General features: G+C 37.6%; 1 pseudogene; it reads left to right on the top strand.

The window, feature by feature from the left end:
* The first annotated feature begins 220 nt into the window (after positions 1-220).
* LOC124960224 (olfactory receptor 1013-like) lies at positions 221-1139 on the top strand (annotated as a pseudogene).
* The last annotated feature ends 5918 nt before the right edge of the window (positions 1140-7057 follow it).

Genomic DNA, 7057 nt, shown 5'->3' with positions numbered 1-7057 from the left:
GGGCAGAGTACAAGCAAACATCCTAATCACTGGAATTATTCTTTAACTAGTTACAACATATAAGCTTATTTCCAAATGAGCACTTAGATTATTGCTTCCTAGACTTAAATGACCAGAACTGTACTGTTACATGTTTATCATATTTACTATATTATTTTTTAGTAAAATGATTCCATTGGGACTCTCGTATTCACTCTTCTAAAGTTGAATATTCTAAGTCATGCCGAGGGGAAATCGCACAGTGACCAAGTTCATCCTGCTGGGCTTCACAACAGACCCCGTGATGCAGCTGGTCCTCTTTGCGGCCTTCCTTATCATGTACATTTTGACTGTGGCAGGAAACGCCACCCTCATAGTGCTGATCTGTAATGACGCCAGGCTCCACACACCCATGTATTTTTTTCATTGGAAACCTGTCCTTTCTGGATCTCTGGTTGTCCTGAGTCTACACTCCAAAGATCCTAGCAATCTGCATCTCCAATGATAAAAGCATCTCCTTTGCTGGTTGCCTGGCTCAGTTCTTCTTTTCTGCTGGGCTGGACTATACTGAGTGTTACCTGCTGGCTGCCATGGCTTATGACCGCTATGTGGCCATCTCAAAGCCACTGCTTTATTCTCAGGCCATGTCCATAAAACTAGGTGTGTTTTTGGTCATAGCCTCATATCTTGGTGGCTTTATTAACTCTTCTATCATCACCAAGAAAACTTTCTCCTTTGATTTCTGTAATGACAATGTCATTGATGACTTTTTCTGTGACTTGCTTCCCCTGGTGAAGCTGGCCTGTGGCAGGAAGGAGGGCTACCAGGCTCTGATGTACTTTCTCCTGAGCTCCAACGTCATCACCCCCATCGCCCTCATCCTGGCCTCCTACCTCTTCATCATTGCCACCATCCTGAGGATCCGCTCCACCCAGGGCCGCCTCAAGGCCTTCTCCACCTGCTCCTCCCACCTGGTCTCTGTCACCTTGTACTATGGCTCCATCCTCTACATCTACTCTCACCCAAGTTCCAGCTATTCCCTTGAGAGGGACAAAATGGTTTCTACCTTTTACACTGTGGTGTTCCCCATGTTGAATCCCTTGATCTACAGCCTGAAGAATAAGGATGTGAAAGGGGCTCTGAACAAATTCTTCAAATGATCATGGCTGTCCTTCTGAGCAGGGAGCAGATTCAGTTGTTGATGAGGTTATTTGTCTATCAAGCAGAGCTGCCCTTGTGCTCCCTTGTGACTCAACGCAAATTATAGGATTTCAACCCTCAGCACATGGTGGATTAAGAATCTTATATGAGAGTTGGTAACACAGAGGTGAATTTAACATGAAATGTTAAGAATTTGGACTGAGTTTTATGGTACTCTATATTAAAAACAAAATACTTAAGCCAAAAAATTGTGTATCTTGAAATTCTAACATTTGACCCTGCTCCTCTTAAGAGAAGACACATTTGGTACATACAAATTTTTATTTTTTTACTTTTTATTATTTCACTATTGATATCCATAGTATTTGACATCATTATATAAGCATAATTATTATAATCTGTGCTTATTCGTTCCCTGGTTAGAATATTATTCATATAGGTATTTCCTACTCTAAGGAATAAGTATATTGAGTGAGTTAGTTATATTTTCCTAGTAACAGATAACATTCATCCCTTTACTTTTCCTTAATAGATTCTTAATCATTTTTAGAGGCACTTTCTTTCACTCAGAAACTTTAGTACAATGATCCAGAGGCACCTAATAAATAGTGTAGTGGACAGTATTTCTAGCAGGTGTGATCCTTCTCATCTATATATCCCTACAAGGAAAGCTAGTCAAGGTTCCATAGATGATTTCTGAGGTTCACCTCACAAATCGCTCAACCCCACTTTCTTATATATGCATGAACATATGAAGATAAATAACACCATTCTGATCATCAGAAGAAAGTTGTTATAATAATAACTAGAGTTAAGCAGAACAACATGAGGAAGAGAAGTCTAAGAGCCTCCAGGACTCAATAGAGAAAAATTTTCAGAAAGAATATAAAGAGTTAATGATTAAATAATAGGGTAAACATGATAATGTTACACTTAATCTTGATTATATTTTTAAAGTAAGATAATATTAATGTGTTATTTAATTTTTTTTTTAAATTTTTCATACCTGGGCTTTAACCCAGCATCATTTCATGACTGAGCCACATTCCCAGCCCTTTTTGTTTTTTATTTTGTGACAGGCTCTCACTAAGTTGCTTAGGGCCTCACTAATTTGCCAAGGTTGGACTTGAACTTTCGATCCCCCTGCCTGAGCCTCTGGAATTGGTGGGATGACAGGTGTGTGCCACTGTGCCAACCTGTAAATTAAGTGTTTAAACCAAAAATACATCGTGTTTGTATTGGTTTAAATTTTTTAAGAATAATTCTAAGAAACCATAAAGCAGTCACATGAAGTTGGAAAACGCATGAGCTCCCCACAGAATAGACAGAAATGTTCTTGGCTTGTCAGGCATGTGCCCATGGAATGTGAGGTCCAGGGAGACTCTCAGTGCCAGTTGTCATTCACAGTAACCAACAGAAACGGGCTAACAGTGGAATTCCAGGATGCTGTGTTTGGAACGTTACTCCAGCTCAGTCTCTGGTTTTCTAAAAGGTATGTTTTATTTCCAGCTAATGATAATAAAATTCCTATAACCTACCTTCTTTTTGAGGAATATCAGCAGACCCAGATCACCCATTTCAGTGGTAGAACATCACTCTTTTTATGTCAGTTGTGAATATGGAAAATCAAGGGGAACGCTGGCTACTAAAAGTGCAATGTATGTGACAAGCGTCTTGTCAAGACTTCCCAGTGTCCTAAACAGTGACATCTAACTACAGAGAGGCCAGTTCTACCACTGTCCAGGTCTCCATTGTATCCATTTAGGAGAAGCAATCAAGTTCCATTCTCCAAAGAAGAATCAGTATATACATATATACAGTTAGTATAAACTTGACTGACCTAAGTGTAATTTAAATTTTTTTTCTCCATTTTAAGAATGATGTTGACACCAGAATTATGTATAAACAATATCCCAAGACCCGATAAAAATGATTAAGTACAGTTAATAGTCATCCTAGGAAAATATAAAAAATAATGATAAAATTGTAGCATTTTGGCATTCATGTTTTAGATTTGATTAAATGTATACTAATTAGTAAGTTTTCTCATTTATGATAGGGAATTGTTTCATCTGCAATTTTGGTTAAAAATTACTAAGAATTTTCCCAAATAACTTGAAATTGCAGTATAAACACATTGAAGTAGTTACTTTATTCAAATCATAGAAGAAGTTTAGATTCTTAAAATTTATAAGGTTTCTAAGATATGTCTTTCAGATGTATGGGTTTTAATAAACTAAAATTTTATTTTTAAGTGTATTTTACATTTTATTGAGATATTATATTTATACATCTTTATGAGTTATGATATTTGATGCATGTATGCAATGTCAAGAAAATTCTAAAAAGAAGAAATGTCTAAAAGAAGGCTTCTCTATGCAAGAAAAATTTTTGGATTTAAATGTTCTATTAGAAAATCAGAAACTCAATGGTTGTATTTGCTTGGGTTCTTCAGAGAGATAAAACCAATGGTATATTTGTGAGTGTATTCTTGTGTATGAAAAGGTGAATTATGGGCTGGGATTGGTGGTGTATGTCTGTAATCCCTACGACTCAGGAGACTCAGGCAAGAAGATTGTGAGTTCAAAGCCAGCCTCAGCAACTTAGCAAAGCCCTAAGAAACTTAGTACAACCCTGTCTTTAAATAAAATATTAAAAAGCTTTGGGGATGTAGTTGAGTGGAAAAGCACCTCTAGGTTCAATCCCTGCTCAGGGAAAAAGAAAAAGAAAAAAAAAAAGAAATGATGAATTCTGGAGCTGCAATTCCACCTCTGCATCATGGCCCAGCTGATCCAGAAGCACATGGGAATTGTGGAGAGAACACAGTGCCTATGAATTCCAGATAATCAGATAATTTCCTATTATATGGGTGGAGAAGAGAGATTTTTTTGTCCTTTCTTCCTTCTTTCCCTCCCTCCCTCCCTCACTCCTTCCTTCTTTCTTTCCTTCCCTGCTTCTTTCCTTTGTTCCTTCCTTCCTTCCCACGCTCCCTCCCTTTCTCTCTCTCTCCTTCCTTCCTTCCTTCTTTCCCTCCGTCCTTCCTTCCTTTCTTCCTTTCTTTCTCTCTGTTGCTTGACTCTTATTTATAATCACCTTCCACATTAATTTCACTGACACTTTTTAGAAGTGAGTGGAATAATTTCATTCATGTTTGCTACTGGCCACTCACTGAGGTCCAATAAGATATGCAAGAGAGAACACTGAGAACCAACCAATCCTCCTGGCTCACACCTTCCCTTTCTATAAGTAGGAGTCATAGAAGTAGTTTTGACATATGTAAATACAGAAATTCTTTGTTATCAATTGAAAGCAGACATCAACAAATGTACTTAAAGTGGATAAGGCAACAAGAAAAAAAAAAAAAACTACCACTAAATTTCCTAATATAATAAAAGCTTGATTTGAATGGATATTCAAAAAAAGATTGTGACATTACATATATAAATTAACCTTGTATCAACTCAGAAATGCTTTAAAAATTAACTATTGTAAAGAAACATATCATTTTCAGCACTTCTTCCTAGTTCTTCATGTCTTCTTATTAAGGTAATTATTTTCACAAACAAAAGTGAAAAATTTTATGGAGTTTGTCAAAAATCTCTCTTCATTTTTCATCTGTTTTCCCAAGCAACATCATAAGAACATCCTGATTGGTTTACCTTTATTTAATTACTAAGCGACCACATTTCAGTCTCATGGCCTACTAGATGAACCTGCAATTTAAACATTTATAAACTTGACCTTCCCTGACTCTAAATGTGACCATACCCACATCTTTGATCATCTCCTCAGAGCATGACTAGGTGGAAATTCAGGCACAATTAAGTAGCATTTTCAAATTCCAGAAGGAGTTACAAGAACAATTTCCAAAATTTAGCACCATCTCATAAAATGTAGAAATATAAAATGCAATAGTTATGTTTAAATGGTTGATGTGCATTTTGTTATTTCAAAATGATTTTCCTTCTTAAAGGAAGGTCACCTCTATACAACTTCATTTTATCTCAATTTTTCCCTGTTAAGAAAAGAACTGTACTTTTCCAGAAGGCTTTTATATTTTGAACTCTTCAAGTCCTGAATGCAATAAAACCTATAAAACGTGTAACTTTGGGCTTGTCTTGTATAAGAACTTACAACTTTACCACCACTCTGATCAAGGCTGAGGATGGAGATAGACTGAAAGAATTCCAGAATTCCAGGTGTTTCACAGAGCTCCGTGTGTAGATCACACTGGGTCTGGGTTTTGTTTAGTCCCCCTGCAGGGAGTGATTCACTTTGTCTCCTGAATGAACATGGGGAACACCAAAGATTCTAGACTGACTTTTTAAAAATTGTGTGGCATGAGTAAAAATATTTTACCTGTGTGACCCGTGAGATAGTATGTAAGAATTTTCACTGATAGGAGACAGCATGAAAGAATGAACAAGAGCAGACAGACGTGGGAGTTTTTCAAAAGCCTCTCAAAGTCCTGAGAGTCTACCCCATTTATAAAGGTGAGTAGCTAAAGAAGAAGGCTGCAATTTAACAGTCTATGGAGGAGCTTGAACCAAATTTCCACATTGGTCTCAGGTAGGGGTGGTGGATGGGTGACTTACAATACAGTAACAATGAGGCAAGAGCAACATGTACTCTTTTTCTGAGTCAATTTGTACTGACAGAAGGAGAAACAACCCAGCTTTCATCTCTCCATATTGTTTTCACTGGATTTCTCCCATTATGCAAAAGTCACCCGTATCTAAAAGAATAGTCAGAGTGACAACCCTTGGTCCTTGTTTCTGTCTTTCTCAGAAGTGTCTTCTGTCCCTGGTCCTGACACACTTTCTCTGAGCATCTCCAATTTCCTTCCTTTCCTATGTGGTCCTTAGCAATCCCAGGGTGCTCTGTGGGCTCTTTCTTCATGTTCATCCTCCCCCATTCTGAGCTTGCTTGGGTGGATGAGCAACAGATAAATGGATGGAATGAGTGCCCTTTAATTCTGCATTGATTTTGGAACCATCTTTCCAAGTCACCATGCAGAGGAGACTCAAGGGGTTTTACAGAAATTCAAAAGGTACCTTTTGTCATTCACAGTATATTTTATTCCTTCTTTCCCATAACTTGAATACAAATCCTTTAGGATTCCAATCAAAAACAACTTTAATGACTTAAACATTCTAGAAACCACTTCTGAATCCTTGCCCTTGCAGCAAGTCTACATGATTAAATTCCCTTTTTCCCCGGGTTAAGTGCTCCCCCAAGAGTCTATTGACACTGAGTGTATGTGTACAGACATCGGAGCACACTAGTGACTCTCTTCCAAATTCCCTGTTATAGTTTCTGATTAGAACAGCACCTCAGCTTAAACTTACCTATAGGCATTCCTATTCCAATCGTAAAGACAATAGAGGACCTCAGTACATTTAAAAAAGACAAGTGTGACGACATTAGATAAAATGTTTGGAGAATTATCAGAACAGTTTCATGGAGAATGGATTATAAACTGGATAAATCGGTGACCACACTAATAATTCATGCATAAGGGATTAGGTAATTCAATACCTAGGGATGCTGGCAGGAAAAATGGATCAACTAAATAAATCATAAAAAAGTTATTATTCTATAAAGCAAACATTGTCCCTGCGAATTTGAGCAAGAAGTTATCTAATCACATATTGCTACCCAAGTGATCCACCAATCCTTCCAGAAAGTGATGGTATATCACAGGCACGACATTGATTTTAGTCTTTAGCATGTGCACCCTAAAGAGTAGAAGCAGCCAAATCAGCTCAGATGAGGGGAAGTTAATGGTATAGATAGAGATATAGATTTAATGTCAGCTGCTATGACCATGATGTACAAAAACCCCTTGGGCATCAACTGGGATGTGTGGGGAAACAGGCTGCCTGACATTCTCAGTGCATGCCACAGAATCTACTTA

Source organism: Sciurus carolinensis, chromosome 11, assembly GCF_902686445.1.
Source record: "Sciurus carolinensis chromosome 11, mSciCar1.2, whole genome shotgun sequence".
Taxonomy (NCBI): domain Eukaryota; kingdom Metazoa; phylum Chordata; class Mammalia; order Rodentia; family Sciuridae; genus Sciurus; species Sciurus carolinensis.
The sequence above is the reverse complement of the archived record's forward strand: the minus strand, read 5'-3'. Positions and strand labels throughout refer to the sequence as shown.